Genomic DNA, 27,426 nt, shown 5'->3' with positions numbered 1-27,426 from the left:
GAGAGAGAATGAGAGATAGAGAGCACGAGAGGGAAGCGGGTCAGAGGGAGAAGCAGACCCCCCGCCGAGCAGGGAGCCCGATGTGGGACTCGATCCCGGGACCCCAGGATCATGACCCGAGCCGAAGGCAGTTGCCAAACCAACTGAGCCACCCAGGCGCCCAGGATTTTTTTTTTTTTTTTAATGAAGTAAAATCGAGGGTCGGCAAACTTTTCCTGGTAAGGGCCAGATGGTAAATATTTTCCGCGCTGGGATCCCAGATCTCACAGGGCCTTTGTCGCAGGCTCGCAGCTCTGAAGCCCTGAAGCCAATCCTAGATGAGTGGGCGTGGCTGTGTCCTAATAAAACTAGTTACCCAAGCAGCCAGGGACTGATTTGGCCCCCAGACAAAGTTTAACAAGCTCTGAAATGATTGCATAGGGTCAGAGGTACAGAAATGGCAGTGAGGTTGAAGGTGGTACTCAGAGGGCCGAATTCAGGGAAACTTGTTCTAGAATAAATCTAGGTAATTAGGAACAAGGACTCAGAGGAAGAGAGTGAGTCTCGGGGCCTCTTCCCACACGCAGCCCCCAGACCTTTTCCTGGCACAGCCTTTTTGATCCCGTTCTTGTGCTGCTGGCAGGCAGGATGTCACGGGGTCCCCAAGGAAATGCTGTATGAGGCTCTACTGTCTCCCCACTTTCCTCTTGCCAGTTGTGCGAGCGCCCGCCTAACCAATACACCCAGGGGTGGGTACTAGTGCTCCCAGGAGAGGTAGGAGCACCCAGGAAGCCCCCTTGGGCCAAACTCCTCCTGTCTTACCCCCACCCCCACCCTGGGCTCTGCAGAGAATGTTCCTCTGGCTTCTCAAGTTGTCACTGATTATTAATATGTAAATATTCTTAGATGGGGGAACCTCATTAAGCCATTATCCCATTAGCCACAATCAGGCATTAACATGTTAGCTGGAGCCATTACCCGCGAGCTTTCCAAAGTGACAGGACAGATTCCGGGCACTGGAGGAGTCCAGTAGGGTGGGGCCCATCCCTATGTTTCCCAGGCAAGGAAAGTAAAACTTGGCTAGGACAAAAAGCAAGAGTTAATGGGAGCAAGACTGTCCTGAGTAGTCATCCCTAAGCTACTCCTCTTTATGCTAATTTTATTGAGCTAGTACTGAGTGCTAAGCCCTTTACCGGAGTCTCGCTCATGTAACCCTCACACCAGCATGAGGAAGTGGGCATTGTGATCCCCATTTTACAGACAAGGAACCCGAGGCTCACACAGGCTCATTAACTAGGTGGTGGAACCAAGATTCAAAGGTCTTTGTGGCTCCAAACACTCAACCCTTTTACTACCCCCACTGAGGCTTCTCTCCTCACTGCCCCTGCCTTCATCAGCTTATCTTGAGCCCATCTCTATGCTCTGGGCCACTCCACTCCAGCCCAGAATGCTTCCTTCTCCCCCCCCCCCCCCCCGCCCCCCGCCCCATGAGACGCTCTTGCGAAGCCCTGTTCAAGTGCTCTTAGCCTGGCACCTCCCTGGCTCCGGGAAGGATGCCAGGGAGACTCTGGTCTCTTGTACTGATGGTTCCACACCAGAGTCAGTGCTGAGAAGCTGGAGAGACACTAGGACACCAGCTATCTTCCCAGCGTGCCTCTCCAGTTCCAGGTTGGGGGTGTCACAGTTCACTGGCTGGCACCGTCACCAGCCCACACCCCGCACTCACCCGACCAGTCGGACCACACCACCCACGTGCCAGCCGGATCCATTTGGACGGCTGGATGGCAGGACCCAGCTCGCCTGTTCCATCCTCCCGCCCTCCCCGGTGTTCTAGGGCTCCTCCCCACACCGGAGGGCTCTGTGCTTCTCACAAAGAAGAGATGCAAAGACTCCTTCCTGGAAGCTTGGGGAGAGGAGAAAGGGAGGCTCAAGGTCAGGGATTCCCTGCCCCTGGGTGACTTGGCTCACGATTGTAGGAAGTGACCCCAAAGCCCAAGTAGGTCATTTGGAGGGAGGTGGGGCAGTCCCGCTTCCATGGGGAAGGAAGACCAGGTTTAGCGAGTCCTGATAATGGCCTCCTCTCCTCTCCCCGAGTGTCCGCTTTCCCCTCCGGAAATAGGACAAAGAATTCCCTCATGAACTCTTTGAAGTATTCCCTGTGAGGATTCCCTGCGGTCAGACTTAACCCCATTGCCTCATTCATTCATTCAGACATTATTTCTGGAGCACCAACCACGGGCCAGGGGCTCAGCCAGGCTCAGGGAGGTAAGACACGCAGAGAAGGGCTCTCACGGGGGTTATGTCAAGTGAGGGAAGGCAGACAGAAAGAACCCAACAACCCAAGTCAGCAAAAGAATCCGAGCCATTGTTGTGCGCCCTAAAGCAAATACAGGGGCCTGGCTGGGTCATCTCAGAATGGCTCTCTGAAGTGACAAAACAAAGCCAGCATGGGAAGGAAGGTCTGGAATGGAATGTTCCCAGTAGACAGAACAGCAAGTACAAATGCCCTGGGGTGAGGAGTTTGCCCTGTCCGAGGAATAAAAAAGTGCCAGGGTAGCCTGACTGTGGTGAAGGATGAGCAAAGGAGTGGGAAATGAGGTCAGGGGGCTGGGCAGGGATTTCTGAGGATTGCGAGCACAGAGTGGGGGGCTCCATGGCTGCCCCATTGCACACCTTGGGAGAAGTCTGGAAGTGGGCATTGCCTTCCTCCTTCCCTCCTATTTCCCCAAGCGGAATTTTCAATTTGGAGAGGGTACTTGATTGGCTTGGACTGGGTCACGTGGCCACCAGTGGCACCTTGTTGGACGGCCCCCTCCCTACCCCTGCCCTGGTTCTGCCAGTTCTGCATGGGATGGCCCAGGGGTAGTTCCCAGTGGAGAATGGGGTGCTGCTAGCAGAGGGAGGGGCCTGACGCCGTGCAAGCCGAAACTACAGGTGTGCACTCCACCCCACCTCCAAGTTCTGACCTAGACCCTCATGCCTTTCCCTACTGTCAGAGCCCCACTCACTGTCATCGCCCCTGCCCCCACCCTGGAGTCTGTGTGACACTTGTGGGTGGCACTCATTTGTCACAAAATAGAGAGAAATGCCCATCTCCTTTGTACTTTGGAACTGGGGAAACTGAGTCTGGGGTGGCAGGAAGCAGTTGGGGCTGCTGATTTACCCCATCATGGGATTCTGCTTCTCCTTCTTTCAGGGTTTGCGAGAGAACCACTTGTTCCCCTACCCCCTGCAGCCTTCTTATGACCGTGTGGGTGTGGTCCCAGTATAATGGAATGGATTTCTGCTGCCTGTGCCACCAAGCCAGCTCATCGGTCTGCATCCTACCTTCCGTTTCCCCACTGAGAGCACAGGGAGCTCACTGAGCCTGGGTTTGACCAGCTGTGACCCTGGCCAGGTCACTAACCTCTCTTGTCTGCATTTTCTCATCTGTAAAATGTGAATACTACTACTTCGCAGTATCTAGCGACCTCACAGGGCGGTTGCAAGAGTAAGTGGGCTCACGTACGTAAGCCCTTAGAACAACCCTTGGCACGTATTGCCTTCGGGAGGGTGGTGTGTGCATTTTACAAACCCCTACGGTACCTTGCCTGCGCTGCGTGCTTCGAAACTCTGTCAATTTCTCTTGTTCATTTACTCAGCCCCAACCTATGGAGCATTTGCCAGACCCAGGAACTCACAACAAAAAAGCCAGGCAAGGTCCCTGCCCTTGAGGAGTTTACTTTCTAGGGGAAGAGACAGACCGTGAAGAAAAAAACTAAGTTAACGAATAAGACACTTTTAATAGTGATAAGTGTTGGGAAGAAATAAAGCAGGGTGGACAGAGACAGTGATGGGGGGGTATTTTAGGCAGGGTGATCTGGTCTGGGAAGGTCTCTCTGAAGGGTAACAGGTAGAACAGAAGAATGACCAGCCACGGGAAGAGTATTAGATGTAGAGGGAATAAATAGCAAGTTCCAAGACCCTGGGGTAGGAAGGAGCTGAGTGAGGAAAAGGAGGCAGTTGTACGTGGGATGAGCAAGGGAGAGGGGAGAAATCAGAGAGGCTGGGGCCCCACGAAGCAGTTCTCTTGGGCTGTACTAGGGTCTGGATTTATCTTCTGGGCAGCAGGAAGACCAGGAACAGGAGAACTCCTGTTTTCTCAAGGACACTGGCTGCTGGGGGAAAACAAACGGAAGGGGCAAGATGGGAAGGAGAGAGATCAGTGAGGGGAGAGATGGTGCGAAGAGAGACCCACCCTTAGGTCCCTACAGAGCATTGACACAGCCCCCTGGGAGCATGGCCCACCAGCCAGAAGCCTGGGCCTCATCTGCAAGGCCGTGTTATTCCAAGAGAGAAAGCTCCCTGCGCTCTTTTCCCCGGCAGCCAGCGGGAGCTGAGCATTCCTGCCTGGAACTCTCATGCAGGATCGGCCTATGGTCAGGTCAGTCAGTCCAGCTGCTGCCCCATCCTCTGCTCCTTCCCACCTCCGGGGAGTGCCCAGGGCAGAAATCCGGCCCTGCCCACCATGCGCTGTGCTCTGATAACCTCCCCGAAGGGGAAGCCGGTTGTTTGGAAGGAAATGGTGCAGAATGAGGCAGTGGCCACACTGCAAATAGGCCTGGGACCTGTTTCCAGGGCTGAACTGGGAGCTTGAAGGCTGAGATCGCAGTGGAGAAATTGGGAAGCCTTCCCCGGGCTGTGGTGGTGGGATTCAGTGAGGCACCTGCCCCAGCTGGCTTTGGGGAGGCTCAGAGCACTGCGCTAAACAAAGACGGATGTGATGGCTCTTAATCCTTAGTCCTGTGAAGTGGACCCGGGAGAAAGATCATAATCCCATGGAGGGGTCCTTGGGGCTGACCCAGAATGCAGGCTACCCCTCCCTGCCCCTGCCTCCTTCTTCAATCTGGCATTCTCTTGTCCCCATTCCACCGGGTGGGGTGGGGAAAAAGGACCGGATGTAGGAATTACAACCCTATGACTGCACATTGGCAACCCCTGGAGAGATTTTAAAGGGGACCCCTCCTCCACCCAATTCAGTGAGGCTCTGGGGTGGGGCCCAGGCACTGGTCTTTTAAAGAAAATCTCCACCCCTACCAAAAAAAAAAAAAAAAAAAAAAAAATCTCCCCGGAGTAGCCTAATGTGCAGCCAAAGTTGAGAACCTCTGCATCAGAAAGTTTCGATTCTGCGCTTCTCAACCCTGACGGATCAGCCCAATCTCCTCGGCGTTTTTGTTTGTTTGTTTGTTTTGTTTTTTGTTTTTTTTAATAAACCCACGTCTGGGCCCCTCCCCGAACCCCTTAGGCCAGGATCCCTGAGCAAGGGACACTATATTTTTTTAAAGCTCCCCCAGGTGATTCCAAAGAGCAGTCAGAGTAGAGCATTTCTGATGGTCCCATCTCACAGGTGTCCAGACAGGGAGACTGAGGCCCAAAGAAAGGTGACTGGCCCAAGGTCACACAGCCCACTAGTGGCAAAGGCAGAGCTCAAAACCAAGACTCCAGCTTCCCAGGCTCGTTAGCACCCTGCGCCCTGATGGGGGAGGTCTCAGAGGACGCCCGTGTGACGCGCCCGGGACCAACGGCTTGCCCAGGTTGGCAGAATTGACAGAGCAGCCCCCAGGAACCCTCACCCTGGGGTAAGCCCTTCCTTTAGGTGTGGGAGAACCCGTTGATGATGGGGAGCTATGACCTCTGGGGCTCTGTCACTTCACTCGGCAATTTACTTTGAGTTCATTGAAGGGGCCACTATCCAGGTGGCACTATCCACTAACCGAATCCCATGAGGCCTTTGAAAGCAAGAAGTCTCCCCTGGCCAGCGGCAGAAGGGGAGATCAGACTCAGGCGGGCCTTGGAGGACTCAGTTTGCCAGTGCTGGCTGGGGAAATGGGGCCAGGTGAGAAGGAGCAGAGCGTGCCCGCTGACAGCCAGCAAGGAGATGGGGACCGGACAGCCGCCACCAGGAACGGCATTCCAGAGCCTCCACATAAAAGGCGGCACCCTGAGTCCAGACCCCTAAGGCCCAGAGTAGAGAACCTGGCCTTCTGACCTCTAGAACCAGCAGCCCATAAATGCATGTTGTTTCCTGCCTCCAAGTGTGCGGGAATTTGCTGTGCCGCCCTAGAAACCCAAGACGCTGGCTAAGGCTGAAGGAGGAGCTGTGGAGGCCTGGCTGACCCCCAGCCCCCCAAACCAGGCTTTCCCCAATGCACCAGGGAAGGAGGGAAGTTCCAAGGAGAGAGAATGAGGATGGAGTCGGAGGCCTGTTGCCAGAGACCAGGCAGACGGAGCAGCCAAGGGGACGAGTACGAACAGGTGGGCATGGAGCACGGCCAGGGCCCTGGGCTGAGACATGCCATGGCGCCCCCATTCCCGCTGCTGGCCCTCCCCCAGGGGCAGCGCATCTCAGAACTCACGTGGGCGCCTGGCTCAGAGCACGAGTGCTGTGGTCTGCTGGCAGGAGGGGATGGTGTGGGTAGAGGTTTGAGACACCGGCCACGGACCAATATCGTTCCAGAGACCCCACCCCATGCCTGGGGCGAGATCTGGGGCCCCTGGGAATGTATGCCCCCTAAAGGGCAGGACTTCGCTTCCTCTTGTATTTGGGAGGTGGAGCAGCTGGGCACCCCCAGGGTGCGAGCAAGCGGACAGCAAGGCCAACCTTGAACTTGGGCAGGGCAGAGCCCTGCGTGAGACTCTTCTTTGTCCTTCTTTCTTTCCCTGGGGGTTTCTAGAATGTCCTCCTGTGCCTTGTTAAGCTGTCTAAAACCCCACATTCCCCTGTGGGTAGCATATTGTCCCCCACTTCATATACTGCACCCCCAAGCCCACCCGCCTGGGTTCCCCAGACGTCCACTGGCCCAGGCCTACTTCTCCCCCGTCAGGGAAGCTCTGGCAGGTCCCTGATGCCTCCCAGGGATCTGAGCTCAGAGACTAAAGGAAGGAGGGTGAGGCCAGTTGGCCCTGACAGCTCCCAGGGCAAACATTTCTGCTCCGCGATCCCCAGAGCTTGGTGCTTATCAAGCCATTTTTGGTGAAGGACCAGTTTGCTTGTTTTGGGGGTCCACGCATCACGAGCCAATTCCATACATACAAGAAAAACAATAAAACCTGTCATATGCCTGCAAGTCGCGGTAACGGCTAACAGCTTCCCAGATTTCTGAAGTTCTGGTGCTCGGCGCTTCATGAAATGTACAGACGGACCACGCGCTGTCTGGACACACGGACGATGATGGCATGATGCTACAAGGCCCCAGATACCTGCCCAGAGGCTGGGGATAGCAGAGGCTGGGGAACCAGGGAGAGAAGGCCCTGAGGTTCACGCACTCTGTGACCCCCACAGGAAGGAGCCAGGGTGGGAACCAGGAGAAAACCCTGGGAGGCGGGGCTGGGGGAGGCAGCCTTGGGCAGGGAGGACTCCCCCAACCCAGAATCTGGCTCCAGGGGAAGCTTCCGCGGGGGAGGGAGCAGAGTTGCCCGACTACGTGCTGTGTTGTCGCAGTCCTTAAGCTTCTCTGGAGTTGTTTGTCCAGCACCTTCTGGCTCAGATTCCAGTCCCAGAGGAATGCATACTAACAACAGGAAAGCAGGGTTGGAGGCCTCGCTCCCGCGGCGTCTCTGGGTCCAGCCTGGGGACAGCTGGCTTCAGTCTGCTGGGCGTCATCAGGTCCCCCTGGCAGGGTGGGGTGGCAATACGGTCCCTGCCCGGTGTGCACAGAGATGGCAGCTCAGATTGCCTGCCCTGCCCCACCCTGGGCTCACAGGGAAGAGGTGAGATCGAAACTTTCCCCACTCCTTCCAGAGGGGGCTGACCCCGCACCCCAGAGGCTGGCTGCCAGGGTTTCTGGGCCGGGAGCTCAGGAATGCCTCTCCCCCCACATCTTGCACACAGTAGGCGCTCGGAGTACTTGCCCAGGCCCGGCAGTCTGCAGCCAGGCCTGGATGGAACCCGGCCCCGCCCAGCGTCACCTCCCACCCGAGCCTGGGCCCATGGTGGCTGCATTGTTCCAATTCCTCCAGGTTTGGAATGTCTCTGTTTACCATCAATGTCAACCCAATTCCAGAAGGTCCAGCTCTGAGGGGCCTGCTGGGGTCTGCAGGGGGGACATGGGGCAGGGCGATGGGAACAAGCCATACACGCAGCCCCAAGCCCCCTTCACGGTCTGCAATGTTGGAGTCCCCAACCCAGGCACAGGCCACTCTGGGCCTTGGAATGGAGCAGCCAGCTGGGAGTCAGCCGGCAGGAGCTCCGCGGGTCCTCATTGTTCTCTGCCCAGGCTCCCAGCCCCTCTCCTCTCCTACCTTCTTCCTCAGCAGGATACGAAGAGTAACAGCTCCTCCTTCAAAGCGCTGCCCTCTCCTTCTGTGTCTTGGATCACACAGGTCTCCACCTGACATGACCCCTCTCCACCTGCCCAGACCCTCCCGTCTGTGTGAGATCTCAGCTCTTATCGCTAGCCGGATTGGAATCCGACCGCCGTGTTGCCTCGGGCAAGTTACTCAACCTCTCTGTGCTTCTGTCTTCTCATCTGTAAAGTGGAGTGTCGGGAGCATTTCTCATATTCCTGGCAGCCTGTCACCTTCAAAGAACCTTCTGTCTCTGGGAAAGCGTCCGTGGTGTGAGTCCACACTCGCTAATGTGGTAGCAGATCTCAAATTTGCAGCCCCCTTGTATCTAGGACCAAGCATCGGAGCATAAAAGGATGCAGCCACATAAGACTTCCATGGGAATGGGAAGGGGGGTTAGTTAACTCGGGCATCGCCTTTGCTTTTGGTGAACTTGGTGGCAGAGGCAACTGGATCTTTGGGAATGGCTGCGGCTGGGCTCGTAAGCTCTGGTGTTCGGGCAGTTGTGCGTTTGTTAAAGCGTCCCCCTGGTAAGTATTATGTGTAGCCGTGTACTACATAAACCCAGTTTGTCTCCCCAACCCTGAGTTCACAGAGCTACTTAATACTTTTTAAGGAAAACCTTTTCTGGGGGCGCGCCCGGGGTGGCTCAGTCGGTTAAGCATCTGACTCTTGGTTTCGGCTCAGGTTGTGATTTCAGGGTCGTGGAATCGAGCACCAAGTCGGCCTCCACGCTCAGCGCAGAGTCTGGTGGAGATTCTCTCCCCCTCCACCTCTGCCCCCCACCCCATGCACATGTGCACTCTCTCTCTCTCTAAAACAAATCTTAAAAAAAAAAAAGAAAGAAAGACAAGAAAAAGAAAAATCTTTTTTGCTTAAATTAGCCAGAGTAGATTCTATTACTTGCAACCAAGACCTTAAATGAATTCATGGGGGCAATAATAATGTCCACCTCCCGGGGCGGTTGTGAGGATTAAGTACCCCCATAGTAGTTGGTACTGTGTACAGGCCAGTTGAGCACTTTGAGTATCTCCCTTATATCTGGGGTATCCATCTTCACAGTTTGGGGATAGTGTGCTATGCCTGTGTCCCAGAGCACACCTCCCTCACAGGTAGGGTGGTTTTCCCTGCCCCTGCTAAGAAGGCCAAGAACCCCAGGGCAGGGGGTACATATATGTCTCTATGCCGAAGAACCCCTTCTGAACTCAGCATTTAAATAAGACCTGTTTCCTGCAGAAGCGGGAGGGTCCTACAGTTGGGAGCAGCTCCTATGCGCATGGGGAGTTCAGTGGCAACTGAGAGGCACTGAGTTTCCTGACCCAGTGGCACGTCCCCAGCCCCAGAAACCACCATGTGCAGTAAGGGAATCCCAGGGTCCTAGCTAGGTAGGGACTCAGCCAGTCCTTGCATGCAGTTCCCACACCCATGGTCACTTCCCTGGGGCAGTAAGCTCGCACCCATGGAGGGTTTAGTTGGGCGCATCACTTAGAACCTCTGCCTTGCATTCCCAGAACTAATATACCCCAAACTTCTGCTCACAGGGAGCTGTCCCCACACAGCCACACTGGGGCAGGGCTGGCCTCCCAGGCATCCTGAAATGACCCAGTAGTCACTGAAAGAACTGACGGAAACCCATGTCAGGGTCTATGCCCATAATGCTGCTTCTCCCCTTCTGCCTCTTTTATTCAGCAAAACAGGTCACCTTGAAAACCTCCCTTGCCCTACATGAGGTGGTCCCCATGCTGAGATGGCCAGTGTCCCCCCCCTAAATTCATGTCTACCTGGAGTCTCACATTGTAACCTTATTAGGAAATAGGGTCTTAGAAATACAAATTAAAACCATGATGAGACACCACCTCCCACCTGTCAGAATGGCTAAAATTAACAACACAAGAAACAACAGGTGTTGGCGAGGATGCAGAGAAAGGGGAACCCTCTTGCACTGTTGGTGCGAACGCTAACTGGTGCAGCCACTATGGAAAACAGCATGGACATCCTCAAAAAGTTATAAATAGAACTACCCTACAACCCAGGAATTGCACTATTAAGTATTTACCCAAAGGATACAAAAATCTGGACTCAAAGGGATATATACACTCTGATGCTTATTGCAGCATTATCTACAACAGCCGAATTTTGGAAAGAGCTCAAGTATCCATTGATAGATAAATGAATAAAGACGAAGTGGCAGATACACCCAATGGAATATTACTCAGCAATCAAAAAGTGCAATCTGGCCATTTGCAGTGACGTGGATGGAGCTAGACGGTATTATGCTAAGTGAAATAAGTCAGTCAGACAAAGACAAATACCATATAATTTCATTCATATGTGGAACTTAAGAAACAAAACAGATGAACATAGTGGACAGGGGTAAAAAGAGGGAAGCCAACCATAAACCTCTAACTATAGAGAACAAACTGAAGGTTGATGGAGGGACGTGGGTGGGGGATGGGCTAGATGGGGGATGGGCATTAAGGAGGGCACTTGTGATGAGCACTGGGTGTTCTGTGTGAGTGATGAGTCACTAAATCCTACTCTTTTTTTTTTAAGCTACCCTTTTGTTGTTTTTTTTTAAGATTTTATTTGAGGGCGCCTGGGTGGCTCAGTTGGTTAAGCGACTGCCTTCGGCTCAGGTCATGATCCTGGAGTCCCGGGATCGAGTCCCGCGTCGGGCTCCCTGGTTGGCGGGGAGCCTGCTTCTCCCTCTGACCCTCTCCCCTCTCATGTACTCTCTCTCTCTCATTCTCGCTCTCTCAAATAAATAAATCTTTAAAAAAAAAGATTTTATTTGAGAGAGAGAGAGAGCACATGAGAGTCGGGAGGCTCAGAGGGAGAAGCAGATTCCCTGCTGAGCAGGGAGCCTGATGCGGGACTCGACCACGGGACTCCAGGATCATGACCTGAGCCGAAGGCAGTCGCTTAACCAACTGAGCCACCCAGGCACCCACTAAATCCTACTCTTGAAATCAATATTACACTATATGTTAGCTAACTAGAATTTGAAACACAAAAGGAAACAGGATCTTTGCAGATGTCATTAGTTAGTAATTAAAAAGGGTTCATACTGGGGGCACCTGGATGGCTCAGTGTGTTAAGCATTTGACTTTTGATTTTAGCTCAGGTCATGATCTCAGGGTCAGACAATCGAGCCCCACACTGGGCTCGGCACCAGGCATGGAGCCTGCTTAATATTCTCCCTCTCCCTCTGCCCCCTGCCCCCCACCTCCAACTTGCTCTCATGCTCTCACTCAAAAAAAAAAAAAAAAAAAAAAAGAGTTCACACTGGAAAGGGAATTTTGGACACACAGGGAAGAAGGCCATGTGGTGGCAAGAGCAGATGGGGTCCATACAGTGCAGGCCAAGAGACGCCAAGGACAGCTAGCTGCCTGCAGAAGCTGGGAACAGACTCTCCCCAGAGCCTGGAGGAACCAGCTCTATTCACACCTTCATTTCTGACTTCCAGCCCCCAGAATGAGAGAGAAAAACACACTGTTGCCTTTTTCAGCCACCCTGTTGTGATAGCTTGTTATAGCAGCCCTAGGAGACTCATACAGTTTTGTTTTGTTTTGTTTTGTTTTTTTACTAATAGTTAGGAACAGCAAGGAAGGGGTTGGGGGAGAGGGAACTTGCTAGGGGTATCCTTCTGACAGGGGCTCTGCAGGTACGTGAAGATGAGTCGCCCATCCTTTCCTCCCCAGGATGTTCATAATTTAAAAATGGCTAGGATACAGTTAGGAAAGTTTGCATAAGGGATTTGGCTTGGATTTGGATTCCCTCTGGGAAGGAAGGAATGGAGATGCTGTCCAATAAAAATAAAACAACAGGCATGTATATAATTTTATATTTTCTAGTAACCGAGTTAAAAAAATGGTGAGATTACATTTAATAATATACTTTCTGTAACCTCATAGATCCCAAGTATCATTGCAGCATGCAATTGAGATACAATGTATCAACAAGATATTTTACATCTCTCTCTCTTTTTTTGTCTTTTAACTAAGTCTTCAAATTCACACTAGCCATACTTCAGGCACTCAGTGGCCACCTCCGGCTTCTGCCCCACATATTGGACCCTGCAGCCAGATTCCTTGTTGCAAATATAGTGTGTCTTGTCTGGCAGTGAATGGGACAATTCCTTTCCCATGCTTGTCTGTACGATCGCCCCAGTGCCCAATGGGGCAGGCTGATAAGTCGGACTGCTTATCTGCAAGCCTTGGTAAGTGATCGCACACCAACCCTTTGTGTCATAAAAGGCTGTATACAGGTTCCTTCCCCTAAGACCCATCCCTCCACCAAGTCTCTTTCATCTAAACCTATACAACAAGCAGGCAAACGGGTTTCACACGGACCCGGCACCTTCAGCGGCCTGTGGGAGGTAGGGCAGGTAGAGAGGGTGCAGAAGGGGAGGGCCTGAGGTGTCCTTCAGGCCCCAGAATGTGCAGGTATGTAAGCCTGGACTACATACCCTGGGAAGAAAAGCCCCACGTACCATCTTGGTGTTGGAAGACGTTACACTGAGTAAGCTGGAGACGGATTTGTCTGTGGTCACTCAGGACCGAGGATAAAAACTGAGCCTTTGGACTTCCCCATCCAGAGCTGTTTGCTAGCATGCCACCCAGTTATTCTGAGCGCCCAGGGACTAAAGCAATGCTTCTGGGAGCATCACCCCAGGACCGCCAGTGAGGGAATCCCCCCTGTGTGGGGGACAGGGGAATGCTCATTAAAACATAGAGTCTTGGACCTCAGGCAACAGGGTTAAGGAAATTGCATTTTAACTACTTTCCAAAATGGTTTTTAGAGACACTGACATTTCACATACGAAAATGCATAAATGTTGTGTAATTTGCTGTGTGACCCTGGGTGGGTTGTCTTTCTGGGACTCAGTTTCCCTGCATGTACAAGAAAGATGTTGAAGTCGATTTCTAAAGGACTTTCTAATACTACTTTCTAGGGCTATGTTTACTGAGCGGGGATCCATCCATTCCACCCCTACTCCCACCCGGGGGGGGACAGCCAGCATAGCCCAAGGGAGGGGTAAATGCACCCTTCCTACAGCCATCCCCCCTGAACAGCTGCTGCTGTGTGGGACTGTGGGCCCGAGGGGCCAACACTTCCCATTTTCCAAGAGGGAGCCTGGAGCTGGATTCTTCTGTCTCTCGATTTAAAGACTGCATCTAATTTCTAAAAGTCAAAGCTTTGTGTCTAAAGCTTTGTGTCTAAAATTCAAAAAAACTGGAGAAGCCAGTTTGTGCCCTATCATTTTTATGAAGCATTTGGCCTGAAATTAATGGTATAACCATTTCCAAGCCATAGATAGGTAGTTTTCCTCGTTTATACTCAGCAAAAGTCTCCCTTCCGTACTGGAGCAGTTTAACTGCTGACCCTGCATCATGGACCCAGCCGCTTTGTGCTTCTCCTTCCTCATCTGTAAAACAGAGATAAGAAAGGTCTCTACCTCACAGAGCTGCCATTAAGATGAAGTGAATTAACTTTGTGAAGTGTTCACAGAGTACACCCTTGGTAAATATTTGCTCTATTATTGTTTTTATTAGTAGCCAAAGCAGCTTGGAGCGGGGACATTCTGTGTCACACACAGGGACGTGCCCAGCTTAGCCTACTCCGAGTCCCTGTCTTCTCCCCTCCCTCTGCAGGCTCAGCCAGTGGAGACACTCCTGACCCCCCACTACCAGTGTGTAGGGAGCTCAGCAAGGCACATGTAGTCCTCATAAAGAAAGAGATGCCATGTGTGGGATGCAGCCTTCCCTGTCCCCAAAAGCTGTGTTTGCCAAGCTATTGTTGAAGACTAATGGTAGGGATGCTGAATGGTTCAGGGGGTCCTGGCTCAACAAGGGAGGAGAGGGGCCCCTGGCTTCCCAGAGGAAGGGGAAGGGCTGTGATCAAGTGAGAGGTGTGGCTGGGATGGAGAGTTGGCAGAGGTGGAGACGGGGGGCGGGGGGCCAGGGAGTGAGGCTCAGGCTCCGGGCCAGCCCACCTCCCCCACCCCAAGGTGAACACTGGTCAGTATGTCGGTCTGCTCCCTTGCTAGACATCATTCAATAACTCCTAGAGCTCTCAGGCAAAGTCCACATTCCTCAGCATTCAGGACTTCCTGGGGCTGCCCCCTCTTGTCTCTTGCCACTTGTGTCCCCTGGCTTTGAACTTGACACTGGAGCCTCCTTCATAAGACACCCTCTGTCACACACACCAGTTTGCACCTCCTGCTTTCCTTCCTCCACTCAGAAAGCTCTTCCCCAACCGGTCTCACCTGGCTGGGATCCCTGGCCTCCTTACAGCGCCTCCTCCGGGAAGCCTTCCTGACTCTCCCCACTGGGGTCAACACTCTTCTATGATAAGGAGGCAATTTCTGTTCACTTGGCCATTTCCCCTGTCTAAGCTGTCAGCATCACGGCGGGGCGGGGGAGGGGGGTACTGTCAGGGTGGAGATGAAGAACCCCGAAGGGGCACTTTCTATTCCCTGCCCAAGTCTCCCCCTTCCCCACCTGCCCCCACGCCAACCTTGACTTTAAACAAAGATTATCTGAGGATCTCTGCAGGGGAAAGAGGCTCTGCCTGCCTTCCAGGGGTGTTTTGAGCCTAACCGTGCTCCCCTCTCAAATTCATCTGCGGAAGTCCTAGGCCCCAGCACCTCAGCCCAGGTCCGTACTTGGAGACAGCGTCTTTGAAGGGCTGAGTGAGTTAAAATGAGGTCATGTGGGTGGGTCTTCATCCAAGGAGACTGGGGTCCTTACAGAAGGGGAGATTCGGGCGCAGGCACAGCAGGGAAGCAAGAGGATGCCACGGAACGGAGCTGAGGAACCGATGGGTGGATGAGTCACATGATCCCCGGATTTAAGAACTGGAAAGGCCACTTGGTGTCCCCCTACCTGCTCCGGTGAATGAGGAAACTGAGGCCAAGAGGGGGTAAGGGACCTGCCCAAGGTCCCCTGGTAACGGGCAAGCCTCTGGGGCTGGAGCAGAGACTCCAGGCTGAGCTCCGGGCACCCTGCTTCTTGTGGGTTTCGATTTTAAGCAAAATTCACTCAGGTTCTCGGTGGCTCTGCTCCCCTCGGGCCAACTAGTGAATACTGGGGTTGGCCCTTCCACGATGCCATGGGCCTCGGGCTTCGAGGAGGAAGCTGTCTGGCTGCTGGGGTGGGGGACATGGTGTCCTGCCTTTGCATCTGCTAAGATACTCCCTCCAAGGGCCTCTCCATGTGTCCAGGCAGCCAAGAACTTCCCCCACGTGGGAGCTCTGCCCAGGATGTGGGGCTGAGCAGACAGCAATGGGGGTGGGGGCTCCCTCTAGACACTGGGGGCAGGGAAGAAGGGGCACCTCACGGAGCTGACCTTGAGCTGCTCTAAGCCACAAGGACACAGAAGGCAGGCAGGGCCCCCTCCTTCCTTTGGCCAGCCACTGACCCCTGAGCCAACGCTATGTCATACTGGACTCCTGTGCAGAAGACATAAGTCCTGCTGTGCGGGAGGGAAGGCAGCCTTCTAGGTCTCAGTCAGCTGCCTGCCAGCATGCCCCAGGATCCCCTCTATGGCTAGGAGCTCAAGAAACCCACAAGTCCCCAGCTCTGCATCATCCTATGCCACCCCCACTTCCCTATCACGCATCCTCAGCTTGAAGCACTCTCAGGATGGGGAACTCACTACCAACAAAGCATTCTATCCCTCCGCTGCAGAGTCCTAAATCAACGCCATGCAATGGAACTATAACGTGAGCACATTCATGTTGTTGCAAGCCATAAAAAAGAAACAGGTGAAATTAATTTTAGTAATGTATTTCTTTTTTTAACCCAACATATACAACATGTGATCAGCCCATGAGCTACATTTAAAAAAATTTAGTGAGACGTTTTACATTCTATTTTTTGCACCGAGTCTTGGAAATCTGGTGTTTTATTTTACACTTAAGCCCTTCTCCACCGGGCTAGCTCTTTTGGCGCTCCAAGGTCACATGGGGCTGGCGCCTGTAGGACTGGACATGGACTTCTTTCTTAGGCCGCATTAAAATCTAACACGCTGCCGTTGGTTTTCTTTTTGTTCACTGTGCTTACAGACTGATCAGCTATTTGGTAACAATGAGTAACTACAAATAAACTGTTATGCTCTTAACTCCGTGCCAGCCAGTAAGCCAGATGCCTTATGTGAATTCCATTTAAAACCCACACAGCCCAATAGTGCCATTTTTCAAAGGAAGACATGGAACATCAAAAAGGTCACATAGTTAGCAAATGAGAAAGCCAGGACACGGCCCCAGGTCTGTGATCCATTCACTTAGTCGATAGCACCGTGCTGCCCAATATGGTAGCTGCCACGATCTATCACGGTGGAGCATCTGAAACGTGGCTGGCCTGAACTGAGGCATGCCGTAAACGTAATATACACACCAGATTTCCAAGGCTTGGTACCAAAAGCCAATAAATAATTTTTATGTTGATAACATGCTGAAATGACACTATTTGGGTTAAGTAAAAGATGTCATTAAAATTGATTACACGTCTTTCTCTTTGTTTTTTTTTTAAGTGGCTATTAGAAAATTTAGAATTTCCTATGCATCCGGCATTATATTTTATTGGGCAACACCACTCTAACCTGTTTCCTTCTGGGCTAAATAGTTTCCTTTCCTTTAACACTTCATGCCTGACATCATTTCTAATCCCTTCCCTAAGGTGCCCCTTTGGATCAGTGCTTCTTGCAGTGAACAATGGTCCAGCTGACCATTCTTTCATGATTTGCCTGTTCATGTCCTTTGCCCAGTTTGGGTTTGAGACTTCTTTGTAATTAGAGGCATTTACATCTACCTGTCCACAGCAATATTGCAAATATTTTCTCCCAATCATGATCAGCCTTTCAACTTTTTTCTGTAGTCTCTTTGGCTACATGGGTTTCTGTTTTTATGCACCCCATCTGTGCATAGTTTCCTTGGGGGGCTTCTGGATTGTTGCAGAAATCCAGGGAAATCTAAGATTTCGCCCAGTCCCAAATTTATCCAAAAGTATCCTGCATTTTCTTCTACTACATTCACTTCTCAATCCTTTTTTCTTTCATCCAACTGGAACTATTTCTGTTTGTGATATGAGGAAGGGATCTGACTTAATTTTCCCCTCAATGTGTAGCCAATTGTCCCCTTTAGTGAATAATTCATCCTTCCTTTTCTTTACGAAATGCCATTTTTAAAAATCATCTTTGGGCTCTGTTTTCCCTCTGTTGGCAGGCAAGTCAGCAGCTCCGAATTTACATCTGACCAGCTCAACAGGTTCAGCAAACAGAGGTCTTCTCTAGGTAGTTCCAGCAAAAGTCCCAGGGCTGACTCTCAGTGGACACTTGACCCAACGCGGTGGCTGGGGATGGATTATGCTAACAGGCCAAGTCTGATCTGTCTCCTGGAGCAGAGGGGTGAGGACACTTGAGAAAGTGGGGGAGGGGGTTGGTTCCTCAAAGGGAAATTGGGATGCTGGAGACAGAAGGAAGAATGGATGCTGGCCATCAAAAACATGCCTAACATAGTGTGGACTCTCCTAGCCTGTCACTGGGTGCCCCAAAGCCCCAGTTCTGTAACCATTTTGAGAGGAGGTCCTCAGGTCCCCTCTCTTCTAGCCGGGCTTCCCCCTCCAAGATCAGCTAGGGTTGTGTCTGCCCCAGGAATTCAGATCTGACTCCAGTTGCCCCGAGGGGGATTCCCCACCAGCCTGGAAAATCAGCCCAGTTTGGGTTGGTGGGGGGACTGTTTTGCCCACTCCTGCCCCAGGACCCGTGGCCAGGTCCCTTCTCCCTGCCAAAGTGGGTGAAGCTTGGGGAGGGCAGGAAGAAGGAAGGGTGACAGCAGGGCACGGCCACTGTTTACAAACAGAAAGGGGCTCCTTCCTGCCCATCCCTGAGAATGGTGCTGTCTGGGCTGGCTCAGGAAGTCGAGTTCCTGCAGGCAGGGTCCCCAGGATGCCTTTTTTGGCCTCCCTCCAAGGGCAACCCTTGGGCCACTAGGGAACAGCCTACACTGAGAATCCAGAGACCAAGCTCTTCTGCAGAGAGGTTTTGCAACACAGGCCAGAATTGTTGACCTTGGGGAGCAGAAGCTGTGTTTCTACATAGGGTGTCCCAGCCCTCAGTGCATCATGCCACAGAGGTGGGCACTGCAAGCCCTGCCCTCTAAGCCTACAGGGGAGCACAGCGTGATTTGAGGAGTCCTCAACGCAGGAGGCCAGAACCCAAATTCTCTTGGTAGCTCCCCATCTCCATCAACCTCTCCAAAGTAACCCCCCTTCATAGTAATAAGGCACCGACCAGAACAATAGGAACTGAAAACACCATATAAAATATGAGAATAAAAGTCTCTTTAGAAAACTTTGCTCCACTGGATGACATGGAACATTATCAACTAAACAAAGGCTGCTGGCTACACAGAGGGAGGACACCTGGGGTTCAAAGCTCAGCATTGCCACTTGCTGGCAGCGGCCAGGCGGCTTGTTGGTGGCTTGTTGGTGGCTTGTTAAACATTTTGTGCCTTTGTTGACTCCCCTTCAAAATGAGGCTGAGGACAGCCCTGCCTCATAGGGTCATGTGAGGCTCTGCAAATCGGAATGACTGCCACCAATGACGGGTAGCTGCAGCACCGTGTTGGGTGACTGGAGCACCTAGGAAGGGACGTGGGTGGCAGCCACGTTATAAGAGAGGGGAGGGAGAGTGTGGGAAGACTCCGTGAAGCAATGGAAAATGGATTGAGATTAGCTGTAAATGTATATTGCAAAATCTCTAGGGCAGCCACTAAAAAAAGATTTTTAAAAAGATTTATTTCAGAGCGAGAGAAAGAGCAGGGGGAGGAGGAGAGAGAGGGGGAGAGAGAGAGAACCTCAAGCAAACTCCTTGCTGAGCACAGAGCCCCACAAGGGGTGGGGGTGGTTTGATCCCACGACCCTGAGATCATGACCTGAGCCGAAATCAAGAGTTGGACAGGTAGCCGACTGAGCCACCCGGGGGGCCCCTAAAAATATTTTTAAGTAAGTATAGTTGATATGCAAGGAGAGGAGGAAAAAAATGGAATCACATAAAACAACTGAAAACAGAGAAGGCAGAAAAGAAGGGCAAGATTTTTTGAAAGAAGAGTAAGTGCACTGAGTACTTTTGCAGACATGGAGGAGATTAACCCAACCGTAATTGTATTAAATGTGAATGGTCTAAATACACCAGTGAGGAAACAGTGACCATCAGAGTAGATAAAACACAACACCCAATCATATGTGGTCTACAAGAAACCCCTTTAAACACCAATGAATGGGGGGTGGGAGGTGAGGAGCTGTGGAGCCAAGTTGCCCAGGACTGACCCAGCCACTTCCTCGACCTCACTGAGACTCAGTTTTCTCTGCTGTGAAATGGGCATAGCAGTGGTTCTGAATCAAACAGAGGTGCTATAAGGATGAAATGAGTTAATTCATATAAAGCATTTCAGATGATGACTGGCACAGAGTAAGTGCTATAAGACTGTAATGTCTTCAGCTCCATCATTATTATTATCCAAGAGCAGTTTCAAGACTTGTCCAGCTCGCACTTCCAACCAGCCTTTCACTGAAAAGCTTCCCCTACACAGAAACTCTAGTGCCACCAGGTTCCTTGAGTTTTAAGACTAGGATCAGCCACATAATTTTCAGGGTCCAGTGCAAAATGAAAATGTAGGGTCCCTGGTTCAAAATTAAGAATTTCGAGAAGGTGGAAATTCGAGCACAGGGCCCTTGTGAAATTCAGGGCCTAGTGAGGTTGCACAAACCAAAAGGGCAAAGTCAGAATCTAGGATGCCAACCACCCTGCCCTTCCCCCTTTGCTGCCCAGCCTGCTCCTCCCCACCAGATCAGGAATATGGTGACCTCCTGACTGTGAGCACACCTCACGCCTCCAGACCCATGCAACCCCGGACCAGACAAAACCCCAGTGCCCCTTCCCAAAGCAATGCCTTGCTGCCTGCTTTCTTTTCAAATCCTGGAGCAACCCAGAATTTCCAAGGGGGCCTCTCCTTTCCGGACCCCCCAGAGCTGGGGGCCGGGTTTGATAAGGGGAAGGACAGGGCTAAGACGGTTTCTGGGAGTCTTGCTCAGGGGTGGGTTGGGAACCCCTGGTCCACGGACTCCCCACCCTCCCCACCCACTCCAGGGGGTTGGGGTTGGCAGAGACTTCAGAGCTTTTTACCTCTGGGGGCCCTGTTTACCAGGTCTGGCAAGTCCAGGGGCTCCCCTCGCTCTGGTCCATCCCTACGTTGTCCCAAAGGTCACCACCCGGGGGCACTTGCCTTTTGAGGCACTCTCAGAGCTGCAGGGGGATGCAGACCTGGAACGGGGGGTGCCTACTCGTCCAGACACTGGCGTAAGCAGCAACCCCGGGCGCCCAGCCTAAGGCGATTCCCAGTGAGTGTGGGCAGGAGGCAAACAAGCCTTTAGTGTCAGCCCGGCCCACCCGGCTCAGAAACACGTCCCTTCAGTCCGGGTCGGGGGGTGGGGTCTGATAGTAACCCCTCCAGGCTCAGGGACTGCAGGGCAACCAGCCCCCAAAGCCTGCTCCCCTCCCACGCCCACCCCTGTTTTGCATACCCATCCCTCCCCTGCTGCACCAGAGGGGAGGGATTCCCTGCAGGCCTGGGTGCCAGCCAGCTGGGTTTTGATCTGGAAGATACCGTCCATCCCAGCCTGGGCAGGGCACTGGGAAAGCCTCTTGCTCGTCCGCCTCTTTCCATTCTCTGCCCCCTCAGAAATGAGCCTCACAGGCGTCCTGCCAAGCTCAAAATCCTGAAATGCACACAGCTGCCTCGTGGGTGCTCGCTGCAGGGTGGGAAGGCAGGACAGAGGAGAGCTGGGGTGGGGCTGGCTCCCTCTGCTGCACCCCTCCCTCCCCCTTACCTCTACATTTGTGCTTCAGGCAGAGAGGCCCCCATTCCAGGGCAGTGGTGATATTTCCAGAACCCCAAATGGAGAGCTCCATTGGGATGCATGAGTGCTTACAGGGAGACGGGGGCGGGGGGGGGGCGGGGGGGGCGGTCTGACATCCAGGATGGGGGCAGGAAAGAACTGCCCCGACTCAGAGCTTAACACTTGGCAGAGGTGAGGGCGAGGGAAGGGAGAGGAGGTGAGTGCAGGGCAGGAAATAAAGGGGCTGTCTCTGCCCAAGCAGCTACTGGGTTGCAAGAGCAAACTTGTATCATCTCAGAACAGGGCCTAGCATTATAGCGGTGCCAAAAATGCGTACCTTAATGATTGCTACTATTATAATTGTTGCTACCCTGGCCTGTTTCCTCACCTCCCCACAGGTGTCAACAGTTCCTCTCCCTCCACCTGCGCTGGGGTGGGGGTGCGGGGGCAATGCCTTCCCAGGGAAGGGGGTGGATTTAGCTACCTCGGGATGGCCTCCAGGACGCCTCTGGCCTCACTGGGGGCTCACAGCACAGGTAGGCTCCCCTACAAACCTGCCTCTATCTCAGACCCAAGCTTGGGTTTATTCATGTCCTGTTCTCTCTCTCTCTCTCTCTCTCTCTCTCACACACACACACAGACACACACACACACACACACACACACACACAGACAGCTCAAATTCCCAGGGGACCCCTCAATCCACCTGGGATTCTCCTAGTGAGCTAGTCTTGTGTAGGCAGGGTAACAAGTACACTTGGAATTGAATTAAAGTTCATCACTGGAACTAATTCCATTCATTCTGTAGCCATCCACTCATTTAACAAATATTTCTGGAGACCCATCACCTGCCAGACGCTGTGCTGGAGGTAGGCTTGCAAGAATAAAGAAAAAGATGGTGCCCACCTCCTGGCCCTGGGAGCTGAGCAGGGGTGCAGACAACGACCACCCACGGTGTTGGACAGAATCACCCGAGAGGCATGAGAGACCGCACCCCGCCAGGTTCTGATGCCGGGGCTGGGGAAGGGCCCGGGCACCTGCATTTTTAAAAAGTACTTCCCATGAGTCTCATTACTGTTCCCCCAAGGAACGAGAATTCTAAACAGAGCTAAGCACTGGGAAGGGAAGGAAGCTGAGAGCACCCAGCGGAGGGCAGGTAAGGCTGTCCTGGCGAGCCGACTGAGAGGTGGGTGCTGAAGCACAAGGCTGGTAACTGGGTGAAAGAGGGAACGGCATGTGCAAAGGCCCTCTGGGGAAAGTGGGAGGCCAGTGGAGCACAGGAGGAAGGAGGAGCTGGAGAGGTGGAGCAGAGTGAAAGTTGGGGTGGGGCAGGTACCCCAGGAGCACTGGGGAGCTCTGGAAAGGTTTTTGTGCAAGAGGGGCCGACTTGCTTGGTGTTTGAAGAATTTTTCTTTCAGCTGTTATACGTGCTGAACCCTACAGCCAGACTGGCAAAATCAGGCTTCCCTCGTAATCCCCTCCTCCTGGGGGGCCCTGCAGAGGGAGGAGGGGGAGCCCAGGTAGCCTAGAGTCCAGCCTTGGCAGACAGGAAGCTTTGGACTTGGTTTTTGCTCCCAACATCAACACCCACCTTGGGGGCTGGGGACGCGGGGGAGGGGAAGGTCTGGAGGGAGGAATTTGTTTTCTAGTCCTACTGCCAAGATCCACCCCTGGCTCCCTTGCCCCTCAGAAGCCAGTGCCAGGACCAGGCCCCCATCCCACCCACCTCCTCTGACCCCTGGGGTCACCTGCCAAGATGTTAACAGGGCGCAAGGGGGAAGGAACGCAGAAGAGCAGACACTCAGCCCCGCGGGGTACACTCCTCCTCATCTGCGTACCTACCTGACTGAGCCCCTTCTCCCACACCCTCCTGCCCTGCAGTGTGGCTGGCAGCCAGGAGCTGGGGGGTCCGCAGCCCCTCATCAGTCCTGCAGAAGCTGGTGGGAAGGAGGCGGCAGCTGGGGAAGGTGGGCTATGCCCACGGGGAGTGGGCTGCCAAGGGCGGTTGGCACGGAGCAGGCCCGTGCCTCCTGTCCATTCAGACACTGGGGGGGCGTGGCGCGGCTCATGGGGCGGGGCCACAGACTGGGCCTTATTTACATACAGCCATGAGGGGGCGGGGCCAAACCTCAGCCTTAATTCTTAATCTGTGCTCTCCCCACCTCCACCCCCATAACGGAGGGAGGGGGGCGCCTCCACCGCCTCCCCAGCATCTTTACTCCTCTGATTAGATGTAAGGCTCCTGGACCAGTTAGAGGGGGAGGGAGGGGAGGACTAACCCTCAATGGGGTTTATGAGAAACCGGGACAAGGAGGCAGGGTGGGGATGCACCAGAGTTTCTGCATCCTTCCATTCCAAGGGTGATCACCCCCTCCAATCCCTTCCTGGGGGCCTCAACCCTCTCCCCTCCTCCTGTCCCAGGAGCAGCAGTGAGGGCCCCCTCATCAAACTTACTCCACCACTTGCTAAATCAGCGAGTCCTGTGCTAACAAGACCTCTGAAGTGAAGGTCCTGTCCCTCCCCCTCTGGAGCTCTCTAAGTGGTGGCAGGGGGTTCCGAACTGAGACTGGGCAAGCAGGACCTGCTAGCCAACCCTGATGCATGCCAGTCTCTGTAGCCCGCAATTCACAGACCTTATCTCAAATAACCCTGGCTGAGCCCCTGTGAATAAAGACAGTGACAACATTGTCCCCATTTTACAGATGCGGAAATCAAGTCTCAGGCTACTGAAGAGAGTTGCCCACAGTCACCCAGAGAGTGAGCTGGAGAGCCCAGATTTAAACCCAGGCAAAGGGGCTTCGGACCCCCTTGCAGCGAGTGCTTTTAACTCTCATGCTGGCTCACAAAGAAGGCGAAAGACTCCCCCTTGCCTGTAGGGAAAAGGGAAGAGGGTGACAGGAGACAGAAGCCCAGGGCCCCTGGGCAGGTACCTGGGGGCAGGGCGGGGACCAGGTGAGGCAAGCCGGGAGCAAGGTGTCAGAAGGCCCTTGGTTCCTGCAAATGTGGACCCTGCCCTCGCAGGACCCTGAGCCCCCAAGCCCCAGGGCCTCCTTATATTTATGTGTGTGCCTCGATTTATTACATAAAATGTCAAGATACTGTCCGAGTTTTCCATCAACATGTTTTCTTGTATCTAGTGGAAATGTTCCAGAGTCCACACAGACATTTACTTAGGCAAATGAGGTCGAGGGAAGGAGTGGCCATAACTTTTTTAAAGCTGAGGTGAAATTCACATAGCCTAAAATTCCCCAAAGTGCACAATTCAGTGGCATTTAGTACATTCGCCATGTTGCACACCCAGCACCTCTTCTAGTTCCAAAACCTCTTCATCGGCTCCAAAGGGGCCTGTACCCTTCAAGCAGTCACCCCTACCCCCCTCTTCCAGGTCAGGAAGAGTGAGGCGAACCTAAGAGAGAGCACCTGCTTGCAGTCCTGCCCTTCTAGGGCACGAGGCTTCCCTGCCTGCTTCTCAGTTCCCCATCAGGGTGACCCCTTATCAGGACAGGAGGCCACACACCCCTTGGGAAGGCCAGTCCTCTGACTCATATCCTGGGCTGATGGGTCTCCCTCATCTTCAGAGACCGCCAACAGCCTGGTGCGGGGGGTGGGGGGGGTGAGCAGACATGCCTTCCCCCCTCCCCCACTGCCAGGCTCAAACCCACCAGGCATGTGGTGGTAGTGGGGTGGAGAGTAGGGGAGCCGGGCCGGCAGCCCCCTGGATGCCCCCCATTCAGGCTGTCCCGGGCTCTGCTCCTCATGGGTGCCCACACCCGTGTCTGCCCCCAGAGGAGCGCCAGGAATCCCAAGCAGCATAGTTGGGAGGGGAGGAGGGAAGGACCAGCTGTCTCTGGGACACCGAATTCCTTCCTCCCCGGAGCCCGTCTGCAGTCACATGGGACCCGGGAAGGTGCAGCGAGAGGCTTCAAGTCCAGCCCCCAGCCCAATAGAGAGATCAAGAATGTTCTGTATGTTTTTAGGGGAGGAATAGAAGGACTTCACATAGTTCCTTAGGAATTTTAATTGCGTGCTTTGAACCTGCCTCCCATTCCTGCCCCTCCACCCTCAGCCTTCGTGAGGGGACACTTGTCAAGAGCGCCCTGGGAACGAAAGGAGCAAACAGCCAGGACTTTGTATGATGGTGACGCACTGACATTTCTGGGCAAGGCCAACAATGCAGCCGCCTCCCTCCCAGCGCCTCGCTGCCTGCCGCTAGCTAGCTAGCTAGTGTGGGGGGGGGGGGGAGTGCCAGGGGGGAGCCACCTGGGGGCCAGTGTCAGCTCATCCTGTGTCCCTATGGACGAGCAACCTAGCCGCTCTGTGCCTCAGTTTCCTCTTCTATAAAATGGGGACAGAAACTGCAGCTACTCCAAAGGATGAGTGTGGGATTACTTGGGATACAGGGTCAAGTACCTGGCATCTCATAAGCACTCAGAAGGTGATCTCCAAGTCTTATTATTTTTGCTATATGTCAGCAGAGGAGGAGAAATGCTCTTCCCCCAGGGCAGCTGCTGGGCGAGTAAGGCTGGGGGAACATTCTGTTCCTGTGGGCCTGGCCTTTGCCAGGGGCCTTGCCAGACCCATCCTGGACTCTCGGGCCCCCTTGGCATAGCTTTCCTTCACTGGGGAGGCTGTGGTCAGCGGTTCACGCCCTGACGTCACACAGCAGGGCTTAAACTGTCTCGGCCATTCACTCTCTGTGCGACTGTGGGCAAGTTTCGTAACCTCTCTGCACCTCTATTTCCATGTCCATAAAATGACGTGTAAATAGAACCCGTGTTCTGGGGCTCAGCAATGATTACATGGGACAGCACTCTGAAAAACTATCCGGCACAGAGCAGTACTCCATTAATGTGAGCCGCTTTTGAAAAAATACTACTGAACACCCTTCGTGTGCAGGGTTATACTTAGTCTTAACGGTCACCTGTAAAAGGGTGTTTGGGTAACAACAATGGAAGAGGTTTACTGGGCCCATTTTATGGATGAGAAAACAGAGGCAGAAAACAGAATGGTGAAGCAGCTCTCCCAAGAGCAGCACAGCTAATAGAGAGTGGAGTCCACGTGAGAATCCAAATCCAACTTGAAAGCCCAGCTTTTAACCATGACATTATACCACCGCCCCTTTTAAACAATGATTAAGGGGCGCCTGGGTGGCTCAGTTGGTCAAGCGACTGCCTTCGGCTCAGGTCATGATCCTGGAGTCCCAGGATCAAGTCCCGCATCGGGCTCCCTGCTCAGCAGGGAGTCTGCTTCTCCCTCTGAGCCTCCCTCCTCTCATGTGCTCTCTCTCTCTCTCATTCTCTCTCTCAAATAAATAAATAAAATCTTAAAAAAAAAAAACAATGATTAAGAGGCCCCCTTCCACCCATGACAGAGAGTCCGTGCTTTCAGGATTTGTTGAGAAAATCTGCAACAACAGGAGGCCGGTATCAATTCAATAACGTGTTGGCTGAACACAGCAGCCTCCCACCAACACTTAAATCATTGTTTAAATGCTGTTTGAGATGTATTATGCATTATGTATTTTTTCTGCCCATGTCCTGATGCTCACATGGGCTCAAGGAGCTGCTCCTGCCAATGTTCCTGGCCTCCCTAGAGGTCCTCACGGAGGGCACACTAGGTACAGAGGACCGGCGAGGATAGGATCACCTGTGCTTAGTGAGCAGCACAGGTCTCGCTCCCCTATGCAGCACTGGGTTTTACTAAAACCACAAGGAGAGGGACAGAGGATTACTCAGCAGTAAAGAGGAACCAGCTGTTGATGCCTGCAACATGGACGAATCTCAAAACAATTATATGGGGTATAAAAAGGGGGGGAAAAAAAGAGGACACAGTGTATGGTTCCATTTGCACAAAATTCTAGAAACTACAGCTCATCTCTAGGGATAGAAACAAATCAGTATGGCTCAGTCGGCTAAGCGTCGACTCTTGATTGTGGCTTAGGTCATGATCTCAGGGTTGTGAGATCGAGCCCCTTGTCAGGCTCCGCACTGGGTGTGGAGCCTGCTTAAGACTCTCTCTCTCCCTCTGCCCCTCCCCCTGCTCACTAGAGAGCTCTCTCTCTCAAATAAATAAATCTTTTTAAAAAAAACCCAACATATCAGTAATCAGCCAGTTGAAGGGGGTATGACCAAGGTAGGGGGCACAGGAAACTTGTCAGGGTGATGGGTTCATTCACTGTCTTGGCTGTGGCTATGGTTTCTTGGGTGAATACATATGTTAAAAC

At 53.0% G+C, this 27,426-nt stretch overlaps 1 protein-coding gene across 1 annotated transcript in view; it reads right to left on the bottom strand.

Moving 5' to 3' along the window:
* The window catches only part of EMP2 (epithelial membrane protein 2), a 62,982-nt gene extending 42,472 nt beyond the window's left edge, over nucleotides 1-20,510 (bottom strand). Inside the window, exon 1 of the mRNA XM_073899524.1 lies at nucleotides 20,491-20,510. The gene's annotated coding sequence lies outside the window, so the exon portion shown is untranslated. The remainder of the gene's footprint in view (nucleotides 1-20,490) is intronic.
* Between the last annotated feature and the right edge of the window lie 6,916 nt (nucleotides 20,511-27,426).

This window comes from Callorhinus ursinus, unplaced genomic scaffold (genome assembly GCF_003265705.2).
Source record: "Callorhinus ursinus isolate GAN/ISIS: 27379988/994484 unplaced genomic scaffold, GSC_fseal_2.0 scaffold13, whole genome shotgun sequence".
Taxonomy (NCBI): domain Eukaryota; kingdom Metazoa; phylum Chordata; class Mammalia; order Carnivora; family Otariidae; genus Callorhinus; species Callorhinus ursinus.
Note: the sequence above shows the minus strand (reverse complement) of the source record. Positions and strands in the feature narration are given on the sequence as shown.